The sequence below is a fragment of the Arachis hypogaea genome, chromosome 2, assembly GCF_003086295.3.
Source record: "Arachis hypogaea cultivar Tifrunner chromosome 2, arahy.Tifrunner.gnm2.J5K5, whole genome shotgun sequence".
In the NCBI taxonomy this organism is placed as follows: Eukaryota; Viridiplantae; Streptophyta; class Magnoliopsida; order Fabales; family Fabaceae; genus Arachis; species Arachis hypogaea.
In genome coordinates, this window is record NC_092037.1 from 36784357 (window position 1) to 36803348 (window position 18992).

The 18992-nt window shown below is 40.1% G+C and overlaps 1 non-coding gene across 1 annotated transcript; it reads left to right on the forward strand.

Annotated features, from left to right (window-relative positions):
* Positions 1-9127: 9127 nt before the first annotated feature.
* On the forward strand, positions 9128-9235 carry LOC112765550 (small nucleolar RNA R71). The gene has a single exon (XR_003183819.1). It is a non-coding gene; the product is annotated as a small nucleolar RNA R71 (small nucleolar RNA).
* The last annotated feature ends 9757 nt before the right edge of the window (positions 9236-18992 follow it).

An 18992-nucleotide genomic window follows, 5' to 3' on the forward strand; every position in this document is an offset into this window, starting at 1 on the left:
CGTCCTGGGTGTTCAAAAAAATGCCCAGTGACAAAGGAGTTCCTGGCGTTCAACGCCAGAAAGAAGCAACAGCTGGGCATTAAACGCCCAGGAGAAGCTGCACATGGGCGTTAAACGCCCAAAACATGCAGTGTTTGGGCGTTTAACGCCAGGATGGTGGGGAAGAGGTAAATTCGTTTTTACTTCACAAGTTTTTTAAATTTTTTATTTTTCAAATCATGATTTCTTGCATAAACATGTTACAAACTCTCATCCTTTAATTCCAAAAATTTTAATCCTCATTTCTAAAATCCCTTTTTCAAAACTATCAAATGTATCTTAATCCATAAACACAAATCTTTTTCCAATCCAATCCAACTCTTTTTCAAATCTTTTTCAACTCATCATATCTTTTGAATTTCGAAATTGCCTCTCCCTCTATTCCTCTCCTTTCCTTTCTTTTGCTTGAGGACAAGCAAACCTCTAAGTTTGGTGTGATTTGCCATGATCACTGAGCTAAAACTCATTAAGATCATGGCACCTAAGGGAACAGGAAGAGCAAGGATGTGACTTGAAGGAACTGAAGCGTCAGAAATTATCTCTTGCACCCCACAGACTAGAGGAACACCCACTTCCCAAAATAAAGGTTGTTGAATCCTAATCTTTGCCTTAACTCTGTGATAACTGTTCTTATTATGAATTTACCTTAGAAGCTACATATTAATAGTAGTAATTAGTATCTCTATTTTCACTTTATTTCCAATTAAGTTATAATTTATTTTTCTCATCATCATCAAACATGAATAAAATAGTAGATTTTTAGAATAAAGAGGCAATTTAATTTTTTCGAGTTCTTAATAAGGAAAATTCTAATTATTTATATGTGGTGGCAATACTTTTTGTCTTTTGAATGAATGCTTGAACAGTGCATATTTTTTATATTAAATTTTATGAATGTTAAAATAGTTGGCTCCTGAAAGAATGATGAACAAGAGAAATATTGTTGTTGATCTGAAAAATCATGAAAGTGATTCTTAAAGTAAGAAAAAGCAGTGAAACAAAAAAAAACTAAAAAAAAAGCAAAAGAGGTCGAAAAAGCCAATAGCCTTTTAAACCAAAAGGCAAGGGTGAAAAGGATCCAAGGCTTTGAGCATCAATAGATAGGAGGGCCCAAGGAAATAAATCCAGGCCTAAGCGGCTAAATCAAGCTGTCCCTAACCATGTGCTTGTGGCATGCAGGTCCAAGTGAAAGGCTTGAGATTGAGTGGTTAAAGTTGTGATCCAAAGCAAAAGAGTGTGCTTAAGAACTCTGGACACCTCTAATTGGGGACTCTAGCAAAGCTAAGTCACAATCTAAAAAGGTTCACCCAGTTATGTGTCTGTGGCATTTATGTATCCGGTGGTAATACTGGAAAACAAAGTGCTTAGGGCCACGGTCAAGACTCATAAAGTAGCTGTGTTCTAGAATCAACATACTAAACTAGGAGAATCAATAATACTATCTGAATTCTGAGTTCCTATGGATGCCAATCATTCTGAATTTCAAAGGATAAAGTGAGATGCCAAAACTGTTTAGAAGCAAAATGCTACTAGCCCCACTCATCTAATTAGAATCTGAGCTTCACTTAAAACTCTGAGATATAATTGCCTCTTAATTTCTTTGTATCCTATTTTATTTATCTAGTTGCTTGGGGACAAGCAATAATTTAAGTTTGGTGTTGTGATGATCGGATATTTTATACGCTTTTTGGGGGTAATTTCATGCAGATTTTAGTATGTTTTAGTTAGTTTTTAGTATAATTTTATTAGTTTTTAGGCAAAATTCATATTTCTGGACTTTACTATGAGTTTGTATGCTTTTCTGTAATTTCAGGTATTTTCTGACTGAAATTGAGGGAGCTGAGCAAAAATCTGATTTAGGCTGAAAAAGGACTGCTGATGTTGTTGGATTTTGACCTCCCTGCACTCGGAATGGATTTTTTGGAGCTATAGGAGTCAATTGGTGCGCTCTCAATTGGGTTGGAAAGTAGACATCCAGGTCTTTCCAGCAATATCTAATAGTTGATGAGCGGATATTTTATACGCTTTTTGGGGGTAATTTCATGTAGATTTTAGTATGTTTTAATTAGTTTTTAATAAAATATTATTAGTTTTTAGGCAAAAATCATATTTCTGGACTTTATTCTGAGTTTGTGTGTTTTTCTGTGATTTCAGGTATTTTCTGGCTGAAATTGAGGGAGCTGAGCAAAAATCTAAGTTAGGCTGAAAAAGGACTGCTGATGCTGTTGGATCCTGACCTCCCTGCACTCGGAATGGATTTTTTGGAGCTACAGGAGTCCAATTGACGCGCTCTCACCGGTGTTGGAAAGTAGACATCCAGGGCTTTCCAGCAATATATAATAGTCCATACTTTGCGCGAAGATAGATGACGTAAACTGGCGTTCAACGCCAGTTTCATGCTGCTGTCTGGCGTCCAGCGCCAGAAACAGGTTACAAGTTGGAGTTCAGCGCCTAAAACACGTTACAACCTGGCGTTCAACTCCAGAAATAGCCCAAGCACGTGAGAAGCTTTAGTCTCAGCCCCAGCACACACCAAGTGGGCCCCAGATGTGGATTTTTGCACCAATTATCTTAGTTTACTCATTTTCTGTAAACTTAGGTTACTAGTTTACTATTTAAACAACTTTTAGAGACTTATCTTGTATCTCATCACGTCTATAGAACTGGATTTTATATTCCTTGGCAGCATGAGTCTCTAAACTCCATTGTTGGGGGTGAGGAGCTCTGCAGCGTCTCGATGAATTAATGCAATTGTTTCTATTTCTCCATTCAAATGTGTGTGTTCCTATCTAAGATGTTCATTCACGCTTAATTATGAAGAAGGTGATGATCCGTGACACTCATCACCTTCCTCAATCCATGAACGTGTGCCTGACAACCACCTCCGTTCTACATCATATTGAATAAGCTTCTCTTAGATTCCTTAATCAGAATCTTCGTGGTATAAGCTAGAATTGATGGCAGCCACTCTTGAGGATCCGGAAAGTCTAAACCTTGTCTATGGTATTCCGAGTAGAATTCAAGGATTGAATGGATGTGACGAGCTTCAAACTCACGATTGCTGGGCGTGATGACAAACGCAAAAGGATCAATGGATCCTATTCCAACATGATCGAGAACCAACAGCTGATTAGCCGTGCTGTGACAGAGCATTTGGACCGTTTTCACTGAGAGGATGGGAAGTAGCCACTGACAATGGTGACACCCTACATATAGCTTGCCATAGAAGGAACTTTGCACTTTTCCATGGATGGAATATTACATTACAGAAATTCAGAAGACAAAGAAACTCCAAAACTCCAACATATTCTCCATTACTGCATTACAAGTAATTAATTCACGCTCTTTTATTTTTCTAATAATTCCAACTGATAATTTTAATTGATATCTTGACTAAGATTAATAAAATAAATATAGCTTGCTTCAAACCAATAATCTCCGTGAGATCGACCCTTACTCACGTAAGGTATTACTTGGAAGACCCAGTGCACTTGCTGGTTAGTGGTACGGATTGCAAATTCGTGCACCAATAGTCCATACTTTGCGCGAAGATAGACGACGTAAACTGGCGTTCAACGCCAGTTCCATGCTGCAGTCTGGCGTTTAGCGCTAGAAACAGGTTGCAAGTTGGAGTTCAACGCCAGAAACAGGTTACAACCTGGTGTTCAACTCCAGAAACAGCCCAAGCACGTGAGAAGCTTAAGTCTCAGCCCCAGCACACACCAAGTGGGCCCCAGAAGTGGATTTCTGCACTATCCATCTTAGTTTACTCATTTTCTGTAAACCTAGGTCACTAGTTTGGTATTTAAACAACTTTTAGAGACTTATTTTGTATCTCATGACATTTTTAGATCTGAATTATATACTCTTTGATGGCATGAGTCTCTAAACTCCATTGTTGGGGGTGAGGAGCTCTGCAGCATCTCGATGAGTTAATGCAATTATTTCTGTTTCCCATTCAAACATGCTTGTTCCTATCTAAGATGTTCATGCGCGCCTTACTATGAAGAAGGTGATAATCCGTGACACTCATCACCTTCCTCAATCCATGAACGTGTGTCTGACAACCAACTCCGTTCTACATTAGATTGAACGAATATCTCTTAGATTCCTTAATCAGAATCTTCGTGGTATAAGCTAGAATTGATGGCGGCATTCATGAGAATTCGGATAGTCTAAACCTTGTCTGTGGTATTCCGAGTAGGATTCAAGGATTGAATGGCTGTGACGAGCTTCAAACTCGCGAGTGTTGGGCGTAGTGACAGACGCAAAAGGATCAATGGATCTTATTCCGACATGATCAAGAACCAACAGATGATTAGCCGTGCTGTGACAGAGCATTTGGACCATTTTCACTGAGAGGATGGGAAGTAGCCATTGACAACGGTGACACCCTACATACAGCTTGCCATGGAAGGAACTTTGCACTTTTGAAAGTAAGGAAGCGTTATGTTATAGGAATTCAGAAGACAAAGCATCTCCAAAACTCCAACATATTCTCCATTATTGCACTATAAGTATTTATTTTATGCCCTTTGACTTGTTACAGTTAAAACAAAAGAACCATATTGGTATCCTGACTAAGATAAACAAGATAACTATAGCTTGCTTCAAGCCAACAATCTCCGTAGGATTCGACCCTTACTCATGTAAGGTATTACTTGGACGACTCAGTGCACTTGCTGGTTAGTTGTGCGGATTGCAAAAGTGTCATTGCAATTTCGTGCACCACTTTACTATCAAAATTCAGTAACTTGAGAGCCCAGAAAGCTTTGTGTTCGAGTTCCAATGACAGATGACAAGCCTTCCCATACACCAATTGATATGGGGACATCCCAATTGGTGTTTTGAAGGCTATCCTATACGCCAAAAGAGCATCGTCCAGCTTTTTTGACCAGTCCTTTCTTAAAGATCTCACAGTCTTCTCTAGGATCCTTTTCAACTCTCTGTTGGATACCTCTGTTTGCCCACTTGTTTGAGGGTGATAAGGTGTGGGCACCTTATGCTTTACTCCATATCTCAAGAGTAGAGTCTCTAATGGTCTATTGCATAAATCGCTTCCTCCATCACTGATAAGTGCTCTAGGGACTCTAAACCTACTAAAGACATTCTTTTTGAGGAAGTTCAAGACCACCTTATTATCATTTGTTGGGGTTGCAAGGGCCTCCACCCACTTAGATACATAGTCTATTGCCACTAAGATATACTTATTTGAGTATGAGGTTAGGAAGGGACCCATAAAGTCAATCCCCCATACATCAAACAACTCAAGTTCTAGGATGAATTACTGTGGCATCTCATTTCTCTTGGGCAAGTTCCCAGCAATTTGGCACTTATTGCAATTCTTCACTAACTCTCTTGCATCTTTGAAAATAGTGGGCCAAAAGAAACTGCACTGCAATACCTTGGCTGCGGTTCTTTCTCCTCCAAAGTGCCCTCTATAGCCAGAGCCATGACAGTTCCATAGGATCTCCCTTCCTTCTTCCTCTGGGATGCATCTTCTGATTACTCTATCCGAGCACTTCTTGAAAAGATAAGGTTCATCCCAGATGAAGTATTTAGCATCATTAATGATCTTTCTCCTCTGATGCTTGTTAAGTTCCGGAGGCACCTCCCCAGTGGCTTTAAAATTGGCAATGTCCGCGAACCAGGGTGCCTTGTGAACCAACATTAGCTGCTTATCAGGAAAACTCTCATTTACACTTGGGCTTTGTGTGCTTTCTTCTTCACAAGGGTTTCTAGAATGATGATCTGCTACTTTGTTCTCCACCCCTTTCTTATCTCTAATCTCATAATTGAACTCCTGCAACAACAAGATCCACCTTATCAATCTTGGTTTTGATTCTTGCTTGGAAAACAAATATTTAAGTGTCGTGTGATCAGTAAAAACAATCACTTTGGAGCCAATGAGATATGATCTAAATTTATCAAATGCAAACATTATTTCCAGCAATTCCTTTTCAGTGGTGGTGTAATTCTTTTGAGTGTCATTAAGGACCTTGCTAGTATAGTATATGACATGTACCAAGTTATCTTTCCTCTGTCCTAACACTGCCCCAATTGCAAAGTCTGATGCATCACACATCAGTTCAAAGGGAAAATTCCAATCAGGTGGAGTAATGATAGGAGTTGAGGACATTTTCTTTTTCAAACTTTCAAAAGCTAGCATGCACTTTTGATAAAATATGAAAGGCATATCAAAAATAAGTAAATTACTAAAGGGCTTGGCAATTTTTGAAAAATCTTTAATAAACCTTCTATAAAAGCCAGCATGCCCTAAAAAGCTTCTAATTGCCTTAACATTGCAAGGTGGGGGTAATTTCTCAATTACCTCCACTTTGGCCCTGTCCACCTCAATGCCCTTTTTGGAGATCTTGTGTCCAAGAACCACCCCTTTGATGACCATGAAATGACACTTTTCCCAGTTTAGAACCAGGTTTGTTTCTCAACATCTCCTTAGCACCAGAGCAAGGTGGTGCAGGCACTTAGAGAATGAGTCTCCAAATACAGAAAAATCTTCCATAAACACTTCTATAAATCTTTCAATCATGTCAGAGAATATGGAGAGCATGCACCTTTGGAATGTTGCAGGTGCATTGCACAACTCAAAGGGCATTCTCCTATATGCAAAAACACCATAGGGACAAGTAAAAGAAGTCTTCTCTTGGTCTTTAGGATCCATTACAATCTGATTGTAGCCTGAGTATCCATCCAAGAAGCAATAATACTCATGTCCAGCAAGTCTCTCTAACATTTGATCCATGAAGGGCAGAGGAAAATGATCCTTCCTTGTGGCTTTATTAAGCTTCCTATAATCTATGCACATGTGCCATCCAGTCAGTGTTCTTGTTGGTATCAATTCATTCCTTTCAATTGGCACAACAGTGATTCCTCCTTTCTTTGGAACTACTTGTACAGGACTTACTCAGGGGCTATCTGAAATTGGGTAGATGACCCCTGCTTGCCACAGTTTCATAACCTCTTTTTGCACCACTTCTTTCATGGTTGGGTTCAACCTTCTTTGGGGTTGGATGGAAGGCTTTGCATCTTCTTCCAACAGAATCTTATGCATACACATGGAAGGGCTTATCCCTTTTAAGTCAGCAAGAGTCCATCCAATGGCATTTTGGTGCTGTTGCAGTACTTTGATTAGCTTTTCCTCTTGTTCTTGACTGAGGGAAAAATTGATTATTACTGGGTAGCTTTCATCACTTCCCAAGTGTGCATACTTGAGGGTGGCATGTAGTGCTTTTAGTTCAAGTTTGGGTGCTTCTTTTTCCTTTTTCTCTTCTTCTAATGTGCTTGAGATGGGTAACTCTACTATTTCAATCTCTGTAGCCTCAATGTTTAATGTGGAGTCTTCTCCTGTCACATCTTCAAGCTCTTCTTCAAAGGTTTCTTACACCACAACTTCCACTGTATCCAATCTCATACATTCCCCTAGTGATTCCAGTGAGTAACTCATGGCCTTGAACACATTGAACACCATTTTCTTATCATGTAGCCCAAGGGTAAGTTCACCCTTTTGGACATCAATAATGGCTCCAGCAGTAGCTAAAAATGGCCTTCCCATAATTATTGAAGCTTTGGCTTCTTCCTCCATATCCAACACCACAAAGTCAGCCGGGAAGATGAAGTTTCCAACCTTTACCAACAAATCCTCCACTACTCCATGAGGGAATTTGAATGATCGATCTGCCAATTGAAGTGCCATTCTTATTGGTTTGGCTTCTTCAATCTTCATTCTTTTCATCACTGCAAAGGACATCAAATTTATGATGGCTCCAAATCACATAAGGCCTTCTCCACTGTGATTTCTCCTATGATACAAGGAATTTGGAAGCTTCCTGGGTCCTTCAATTTCTGACGCAATTTGTATTGGATGATGGTGCTACATTCCTCAGTTAACACTACAGTTTTGTCATTTCTCCAACTTCTCTTCTTGGTCATTAACTCCTTGAGAAACTTAGCATAGAGCGGCATTTGCTCTAATACTTCAGCAAAGGGAATGTTGATCTGCAATCTCTTGAAAATCTCTAAGAATTTGGAGAATTGGTTGTCCTTTGCATTCTTCATTAGGCGCTGAGGGTAGGGTGCTTTAGGGACGTATGACCTTAGGACTTCTTTTTCTTTAGGTGGATTGGGAGCATGTGTTTGTGCTTCTTTCTTATCACTTGAACTTCCCTCTGCTTCTTCTTTTTGAGTTTCCTTTGAGGTCTCTTTCAATTCCTTTCCACTCCTGAGTGTAATAGCCTTACATTCCTCTTTTGAGTTTGTCTTGATAGTATTACACGGGTTATGGCCAGGGACTTGCTTGGTTTAGATACCCAATCTGTACTTCAAGTTTTTGAATGGCAGCATCTTGATTTTGCAAATTCGATCTCACCTCTTCTTTGAATTTTTTCATATCATCAGACTCCATGCAAAGGTTTGCAAGCATAGCTTTCATGCTAGATAGTTTGTCCTCTGATGGTGGGGTAGAAATTGGGTGTTGAGGCTGATTGGCTTGGGCTTGATATGGTGGCTGAGAGTAATTATTTTGTGAGGGTTGATATAGACTTTGGTTAGAGTTGTGGTGGGTGGAATTGTTGAATTGGTTGAAGTTGTGGAGTCTGTGATTTTGGTTCTGGTTTGGTTGGTTTCCCCACCAAAAGTTTGGGTGGTTCTTCCAACCTGGATTGTATGTCTTGAAGTATGGATCATGTTCTTGTCTTGAAGAATTTCCAATGTAATTAGCTTGTTCCCAGTCAACTCCTTCTTCTGTATTTGACTCGGATTGAGGTGATAGTTGAGTGTGGATAGCTACAGCATGATTCTTCTCCATTTGCTTGGTTAAGTCAGCTAGTTTCTTAGTGATCATCTTATTTTGGGCTAGGATTGCATCCATCTTGTTTAACTTCATGACTCCTCTATTGTTGCTTCTCTCTGAGTCATAGAAATACTCATTGTCAGCCACTATTTCTATGACATCAATGGCTTCTTCAATGGTCTTCTTCATGTTATGGGAGCTTTCAGATGAGTGGTCTATAGTTTTCTTTGATTCATATGAAAGCCTTTCATTAAAGATGTGCAGTTGCACCCACTCATTAAACATATCAGGGGGGCATTTCCTTGTCAAATATTTGAATCTTTCTAATGCTTTATACAAGGTTTCACCATCCTGCTGCCTGAATATTTGAACCTCTGCTCTCAGCCTATTGACTCTTTGTGGGGATAGAACCTTACCAAGAATTTATTCACTACATCCTCCCAAGTTGTGTGGCTTTCTTTTGGAAATTATTCTAGCCACTTGGATGCTTTATCCCTTAGAGAGAATGGGAATAGAAGCAATCTATAGGCATCAGGATGAACTCCATTTGATTTCATTGTATCATAGATCCTTAGGAATGTAGTGAGATGCTGATTACGGTCTACTTGGGCACTTCCTTCAAAAGAATAATTATTTTGGATGAGAGTGATGAGTTGAGACTTCAATTCGAAGTTATTGGCATATATAGTTGGCTTTTGAATGTTGCTTCCACAATTCCCAGGATTGGGATTAATGTAGGAACCCAGCACTCTCCTCTCTTGTCCAGCAGGGTTAGCTGCACCTCCTCTGGCATGATTGTTCACCTATCCTTCATGATGGTTTTCCATATCATCCTCCATATCTATATCCAAGTCTTCTTCCTCTTCCTCTGCACCAATAGCATTCTTTCCTCTTGATTTCCTCCTTAATCTAAAGAAGGTCCTCTCCGGTTCACTATCAAAAGAGATTGAGGTTTCCCTTCTTCTACCTGTCATACAATGAACAAGTACAAGAAACAGCAAGTGCAGAGTTCACTAAAATAGAGTATAGTTAGCTTGGTTAGAGCAATTTATTAAATGGTTAGTGGGTTAGCTTGCTGGAAAGTAAGGAATTAAAAAAAGAAAGTAAAATTGAACAGCTGAAATTGAAATTCAATTAACAAAAGAAAAGAAAAATGCTCAATCTAGTTATCCTCCAATTTAGTAATTGTCAATACAAAACCAACCCCTAGCAACGGTGCCATAAACTTGATACGCGAAAACTGTCTCTCAACAATTTTCTACCGGCAAGTGCACCAGATTGTCGTCAAGTAAAAACTCACTATTGAGTGAGGTCGAATCCCACAAGGATTGGTTGGTTGATCAACGTTAATTGGAAGATTGTTCTAGTTGAACTGAATCGGATTTGAAATTGGGATTGCAGGAAGTAAATTGGTAGGAAAATTAAAGTGCAAGAAATGTAAATGAACGAAATGTAAATAGCAGAATTAAATGACAGAAAGTAAATTTCAAGTAATTAAAGTTTAGAAACTTAAATTGCAAGAAATTAAAAGGGAATGGGATTAAGCATCAAATTAAAGAACAAAATGTAAAGAGAATGGATAGATCAGAAATGGGAAAGCTCATTTGGGTCAGGAGATGTTATAATTCTCCGAATCAAATTCATTTTCACTTCTTCCTCAATCAATGCATTCATTGATCTCCTTGGCAATCTTAGGTGATTAGATCCCAAATCCTTGGCAATCTAATCTCTCTAAGAATCAACAATTGCCCAATTCCTTGATTTAAGTGATTATGGAAAGAGATGAAGTATGGTCACTGATTATACCACACATATTCATAGATCAAAGTGTTGGTAAGATTACATGTCACGATATCCATCCAAACCCCAATCTAATCCAATGTGAGAAATTCTAGCATGATCTCCTCATTCCTCTTCCAAGGTTCAGAGGAGATCCAATTATGAATAGCTTCTTTCCCAAGATAACTATCCAATTGGATGAAGACCGAAAGCTTTCTAGAAAATCAAGAGAAAAGAAAGAAGAAGAATAATGAAAAATAATATTGATCTTTTGAATTACACAGAGCTCCGTAACCCAATGAAAGGGGTTTAGTTGTTCATAGCTCTCAGAATGGAGAATGGAAATGAAAAGTACATTGCAGAAGATAAAATGCAGAAAAAGTAAAATTTGAGCAGAGTCTCAATACAGTGTATCAGCCCCCCTAACTAACTTAAACTCTAAGGTATTTATACACTTTCTTCCATTCATCTTCAGTCTCTGAATTGGGCTTTTGGACTTTGTTGTGGTTGATTTAATTGGCTTCCAATGCTGTTGAGAGGAGAGGAGTAATCGATTGAAGAGTTCTAGTGTCCACGTTTGAGGGTAAACATTGGGCCAAACGTTTCTTTGAAAATTGGGTGCTAGTTGCTGTCATTGGCATTTGACTTAACGTTGGAGTACCAACGTTCTTCTACCCACGTGTACGCTGCCTTCCACATTTGCGCATTTGGGTCCAGAATACGCATTCACGCGTGCGCGTAGGCTACGCGTGCGGGAGGATGAAAAAATCCCCAAATCCAGTTTTTGAAAGCTTTTCGAAGACATTGGCCTCCGCGTTGCACTGGCAACATTCCCTCCAACGTTGGCCTATCCATGTGTGTGCGTGACCTGCGCATGCACGTGGATTATCAAAAGTTAAGGTTGCGCGTACGCGTCATTGTGCTTTTTCAAATGTAGAATTTTAGAACTCAAATTGCGCACGTTGGCCACCAACGTTTGAGGCAGCGTTGTCAGTCCAATGTTACTCCATCTACGTGTACGTGTTTCTAACGCGTGCGCGTGGATTGTTAGAATTTCCAATCCACGCCTGTGAGTATAGCACGCATGCGCGTCGCCACAATTTTTCTCAATTTCCAGAAAACACATTTTAGCAAAACGTTGGGGGTAACGTTGGCTTGCCAACGTTCCTTCCAACGTGGGCACCAGCAAATTATGCAGACTCTGCCTACCTCTCAACGTTGGAGGCAATGTTGGTGGCCCAACTTTGGTCACCAACGTTGCTTCTCCTTCTTCATTCCATGGCCATTCTTCAACTTCCTTCCATGCTTTTCTTCACCTATCATCAAGCAAAACATGCATCAAAGCTTTGCTAACATCATGAGAATTTACACCTTTCTTAGCACACAAGTGATTATGGTAAATTTCTCGTGAAAAAACATCAAATTAACTATGGTTGCATGAATATAGGCATACATGAATTTTTAACCCAATTGCTTACTTATAGCTCAAGAAAGTGCATAAAACTTACTAAAAACAAAAGAAAAAGGCTAGTGAAACTATCCTAAGATGCCTTGTCATCAGTTTCATGTATGTAATTGATCTGATGCATAACAGACATTGCCAAGGAACTAAGTTTAGTGTTCACCCACCAAAATAAGTTCAAAAGCCTACAACCATTCATGCATGCTAACCATCTTTCAAGTGCTTGGGGAATGGTACACGAAATCGTGATCTCACACACTTTCTTCACAACTCCGCGTAGCTAAACAGCAAGTGCACTGGGTCGTCCAAGTAATACCTTACGTGAGTAAAGGTCGATCTCACGGAGATTATCAGCTTGAAACAAGCTATGGTCATCTTGTAAATCTCAGTTAGTCAGATTCAAATGGTTATAGGGAGTTGATAATTAAAAGACAGATAAAACATAAAATAGGATAGAGATACTTATGTAATTCATTGGTAGGAATTTCAGATAAGCATATGGAGATGCTTCGTTCCTTTTGAATCCCTGCTTTTCTACTGCTTTCATCCAGTCATTCGTACTCCTTTCCATGGCAAGTTGTATGCTGGGGGATCACCGTTGTCAATGGCTATCGTCCGTTCTCTCAGTGAAAATGGTCCAGCTACAGGTTACATAGGGCTAATCATCTGTCGGTTCTCACTTGTGTTGGAATGAGATCTAATGATCCTTTTGTGCACTGTCACTGCACCAAGCACTCACAAGTTTGAAACTCGTCACAGTCATCCCATCCCAGATTCTACTCAGAATACCACAGACAAGGTTTAGACTTTTTGGATCTCAAGAATGCTGCCAATTGATTCTAGCTTATACCACGAAGACTTTGATCTCATGGAAAGGAAGGCTCTATTGTCAGGAGAGGCAACCATGCGTCGTGGACCAGGAGGCCAAGAGATATACATTCAAGCTTGTTTTCAGGTAGAACGGAAGTGGTTGTCAGGCACGTGTTCATAAGTGAGAATGGTGATAAGTGTCACTTGATCATCACATTCATCATGTTGAAGTGTGAATAAATATCTTAGAACAAGAATAAGCTTGAATTGAATAGAAAATAGTAATAATTGCATTAATTCATGAGGAATAGCAGAGCTCCACACCTTAATCTATGAGGTGTAGAAACTCCACCGTTGAAAATACATAAGTGATTTCTTCCATTTCACGCGGTCGCGTGAGCCATGCGACTGCGTGACTTCTCGCTGGTCATCTCCTCAATTCCTTGTGTTCCTTCCATTTTTGCACGCTTCCTCTTTATTCTCTATGCCATTCCTGCCCTATGAAGCCTGAAACACTTAACACACAGATCAAGGCATCGAATGGTAATAGGAGATGATTAAGATTAGCTAAATTAAGACCAAAGAAGCATGTTTTCAATCATAGGACTAAACTAGGAAGGAATTGTAAAATCATGCAAATCCTATGAATAAGTGGGTGAAAAGCTTGATAAAACCACTTATTTAAATACAATATAAACCATAAAATAGTGGTTTATCAACCTCCCCACACTTAAACATTAGCATGTCCTCATGCTAAACTCAAGGAGACCAAATAAATGAGTAGGGAAAGGCAAGACTCATGCAATGCAACCTATGAATGTGAATGCAACTACATGCTAAAATGATTCTACCTACTTGGTGAAAAAGTAAATAAATCCTTCAAGAATAAATATGAACTGGATTTCACTAATTCAAATCACAAAATACAATATAAATAATTTGCAAGAAGGAGATAGCTCATGAAAGCAAGGAACATAGAATTAAGCACTGAACCCTCACTCGTAGTGTATATCACTCTAATCTCTCAGGTGTATATGGTCAATTCTCTACTAACTTTGCTTTCTATAGCTTGCTCTTCATCTAACAATCAACAAAAATTTAATGCACCAATACACAAATCAAGAGGTCTTTTAAGGGTTGTAATGGGGTTAGGGTCAAGGTAGGATTGTATTTGGCCAAGTGGACTGGTGCGCGAAATTGTGATCACTACTTTTCACAACTCAAATAATCCCCGGTGATGAAACCAAAAACTTGGTGTTCAACACCATGGCATAAACACAACTTCGCACAACTAACCAGCAAGTGTACTGGGTCGTCCAAGTAATAAACCTTACGCGAGTAAGGGTCGATCCCACAGCGATTGTTGGTATGAAGCAAGCTATGGTCACCTTGTAAGTCTCAGTCAGGCAAACTCAAATGGGTATGGTGATAAACGCATAAAACATAAAGGTAAAGATAGAGATACTTATGTAATTCATTGGTAGGAACTTCAGATAAGCGTATGAAGATGCCTTCCCTTCCGTCTCTCTGCTTTCCTACTGTCTTCATCCAATCCTTCTTCCTCCTTTCCATGGCAAGCTTAAGCAAGGGTTTCACCGTTGTCAGTGGCTACCTCCCATCCTCTCAGTGGAAATGTTCAACGCACCCTGTCACGGCACGGCTATCCATCTGTCGGTTCTCGATCAGGCCGGAATAGAATCCAGTGATTCTTTTGCGTCTGTCACTAACGCCCCGCCCTCAGGAGTTTGAAGCACGTCACAGTCATTCAATCATTGAATCCTACTCAGAATACCACAGACAAGGTTAGACCTTCCGGATTCTCTTGAATGCCGCCATCAGTTCTAGCCTATACCACGAAGACTCTGATCTCACAGAATGGCTGGCTCGTTTGTCAGGCGAGCACTCGGTTGTCAGGCGATCAACCATGCATCGTGTATCAGGAATCCAAGAGATATTCACCCAATCGAAGGTAGAACGGAGGTGGTTGTCAGTCACACGTTCATAGGTGAGAATGATGATGAGTGTCACGGATCATCACATTCATCAAGTTGAAGAACAAGTGATATCTTAGAACAAGAACAAGCGAATTGAATAGAAGAACAATAGTAATTGCATTAATACTCGAGGTACAGCAGAGCTCCACACCTTAATCTATGGTGTGTAGAAACTCCACCGTTGAAAATACATAAGAACCAGGTCTAGGCATGGCCGTGAGGCCAGCCCCCAAACGTGATCTAAGAACTAGATGTCCAAAGATTAAAATACAATAGTAAAAGGTCCTACTTATAGAGAACTAGTAGCCTAGGGTGTACAGAGATGAGTAAATGACATAAAAATCCACTTCCGGGCCCACTTGGTGTGTGCTTGGGCTGAGCATTGAAGCATTTTCGTGTAGAGACTCCTCTTGGAGTTAAACGCCAGCTTTAGTGCCAGTTTGGGCGTTTAACTCCCATTTTGGTGCCAGTTCCAGCGTTTAACGCTGGGAATTCTGAGGGTAACTTTGAACGCCAATTTGGGCCATCAACTCTTGGGCAAAGTATGGACTATTATATATTGCTGGAAAGCCCAGGATGTCTACTTTCCAACGCCGTTGAGAGCGCGCCAATTGGGCTTCTGTAGCTCCAGAAAATTCACTTCGAGTGCAGGGAGGTCAGAATCTAACAGCATCTGCAGTCCTTTTTAGTCTCTGAATCAGATTTTTGCTCAGGTCCCTCAATTTCAGCCAGAAAATACCTGAAATCACAGAAAAATACACAAACTCATAGTAAAGTCCAGAAAAGTGAATTTTAACTAAAAACTAATAAAAATATACTAAAAACTAACTAGATCATACTAAAAACATACTAAAAACAATGCCAAAAAGCGTATAAATTATCCGCTCATCACAACACCAAACTTAAATTGTTGCTTGTCCTCAAGCAACTGAAAATCAAATAAGATAAAAAGAAGAGAATATACTATAGACGCCAAATTATCAATGAAACTTAGCTCCAAATTAGATGAGCGGGACTAGTAGCTTTTTACCTCCGAACAGTTTTGGCATCTCACTTTATCCTTTGAAATTCAGAATGATTGGCTTCTTTAGGAACTCAGAATCCAGATAGTGTTATTGATTCTCCTAGTTAAGTCTGATGATTCTTGAACACAGCTACTTATTGAGTCTTGGCCGTGGCCCAAAGCACTCTGTTTTCTAGTATTACCACCGGATACATACATGCCACAGACACATAATTGGGTGAACCTTTTCAGATTTTGACTTAGCTTTGCTAGAGTCCCCAATTAGAGGTGTCCAGGGTTCTTAAGCGCACTCTTTTTGCCTTGGATCACAACTTTATTTCTTTCTTTTTCTTTCTTTTTTTTCGAATTTTTTTTTCTTTCTCTCTTTTTTTTTTGTATTCACTGCTTTTTCTTGCTTCAAGAATCATTTTATGATTTTTCAGATCCTCAGTAACATGTCTCCTTTTTCATCATTCTTTCAAGAGCCAACAATTTTAACATTCATGAACAACAAATTCAAAAGACATATGCACTGTTTAAGCATACATTCAGAAAACAAAAAGTATTGTCACCACATCAAACTAATTAAGCTGGTTTTAAGGATGAATTCGAAATCCTGTACTTCTTGTTCTTTTGTGATGAAAACAGTTTTCATTTAAGAAAGGTGATGGATTCATAGGACATTCATAACTTTAAGGCATAGACACTAAGACACTAATGATCATAAGACACAAACATGGATAAACATAAGCATAAAATTTCGAAAAACAGAAAAATAAAGAACAAGGAAATTAAAGAACGGGTCCACCTTAGTGATGGCGGCTCTTTCTTCCTCTTGAAGATCCTATGGAGTGCTTGAGCTCCTCAATATCTCTTCCTTGTCTTTGTTGCTCCTCTCTCATGATTCTTTGATCTTCTCTAATTTCATGGAGGATGATGGAGTGTTCTTGATGCTCCACCCTTAGTTGTCCCATGTTGGAACTCAATTCTCCTAGGGAGGTGTTTAGTTGCTTCCCAATAGTTTTGTGGAGGAAAGTGCATCCCTTGAGGTATCTCAGGGATCTCATGATGAGTGGGGTCTCTTGTGTGCTCCATCCTCTTCTTAGTGATGGGCTTGTCCTCATCAATAGGGGTGTCTCCCTCTATGTCAACTCCAACTGAATAACAGAGGTGACAAATGAGATGAGGGAAGGCTAACCTTGCCAAGGTAGAGGGCTTGTCCGCCACCTTATAAAGCTCTTGAGCTATAACCTCATGAACTTCTATTCCTTCTCCAATCATGATGCTATAAATCATGATAGCCCGGTCTATGGTAACTTCGGACCGGTTGCTAGTGGGAATGATTGAGCGTTGGACAAACTCCAACCATCCTCTAGCCACGGGTTTGAGGTCATGCCTTCTCAATTGAACCGGCTTCCCTCTTGAATCTCTCTTCCATTGGGCGCCCTCTTCACATATGACTGTGAGGACTTGGTCCAACCTTTGATCAAAGTTGACCCTTCTAGTGTAAGGATGTTCATCTCCTTGCATCATGGGCAAATTGAATGCCAACCATACACTTTCCGGACTAAAATCCAAGTATTTCCCCCGAACCATAGTAAGATGATTCTTTGGATCCGGGTTCACACTTTGATCATGGTTCTTGGTGATCCATGCATTGGCATAGAACTCTTGAACCATTAAGATTCTGACTTGTTGAATGGGGTTGGTAAGAACTTCCCAACCTCTTCTTCGGATCTCATGTCGGATCTCCGGATATTCACTCTTTTTGAGTGAAAAAGGGACCTCGGGGATCACCTTCTTCAAGGCCACAACTTCATAGAAGTGGTCTTGATGCACCCTTGAGATGAATCTCTCTATCTCCCATGACTCGGAGGTGGAAGCTTTTGCCTTCCCTTTCCTCTTTCTAGAGGTTTCTTTGGCCTTGGATGCCATAAATGGTTATGGAAAAACAAAAAGCAATGCTTTTACCACACCAAACTTAAAATGTTTGCTCGTCCTCGAGCAAAAGAAGAAAGAAGAGAGTAGAAGAAGAAGAAATGAAGGAGATGGGAATGGCTTTTGTTTTCGGCCAAGAAGGGGAAGAAGTAGTGTTTAGGTTGTGTAAAAATGAAGGAGTGAAGGAGGGTTTATATAGGAGTGGGGGAAGGGTAGGGTTCGGTCAAGTGAGGGTGGGTTTGGGTGGGAAAGTGGTTTGAATTTGAATGGTGAGGTAGGTGGGGTTTTATGAAGGATGGATGTGAGTGGTGAAGAGAAAGATGGGATTTGATAGGTGAAGGATTTTTGGGGAAGAGGTGGTGAGGTGATTGACGAATGGGTGAAGAAGAGAGAGAGTGGTGGGGTAGGTGGGGATCCTGTGGGGTCCACAGATCCTGAGGTGTCAAGGAAAAGTCATCCCTGCACCAAATGGCAAGCAAAATCTCGTTTTGTGCCAATTCTGGCGTTAAACGCCGGGCTGGTGCCCATTTCTGGCGTTTAACGCCAGCTTCTTGCCCTTTTCTGGCGTTTAACACCAGTCTGGTGCCTCTTTCTGGCGTTAAACGCCCAGAATGGTGCCAGACTGGGCGTTAAACGCCCAACAGCTAACCTTACTGGCGTTTAAACACCAGTAGGTGTGTCCTCCAGGGTGTGCTGTTTTTCTTCCTGTTTTTCATTCTATTTTGCTTTTTTCATTGATTTTGTGACTTCTCATGATCATCAAGCTACAAAAAACATAAAATAAAAAAAGAAAATAGTTAATTATAAAACATTGGGTTGCCTCCCAACAAGCGCTTCTTTAATGTCATTAGCTTGACAGAGGACTCTCATGGAGCCTCAGAAATGCTCAGAGCTATGTTGGAACCTCCCAACACCAAACTTAGAGTTTGAATGTGGGGGTTCAACACCAAACTTAGAGTTTGGTTGTGGCCTCCCAACACCAAACTTAGAGTTTGACTGTGGGGGCTCTGTTTGGTTCTGTTTTGAGGGAAGCTCTTCATGCTTCCTCTCCATGATGATAGAGGGATATCCTTGAGCCTTAAACATAAAGGATTCTTCATTCACTTGAATGATCAACTCTCTTCTATCAACATCAATCACAGCCTTTGCTGTGGCTAG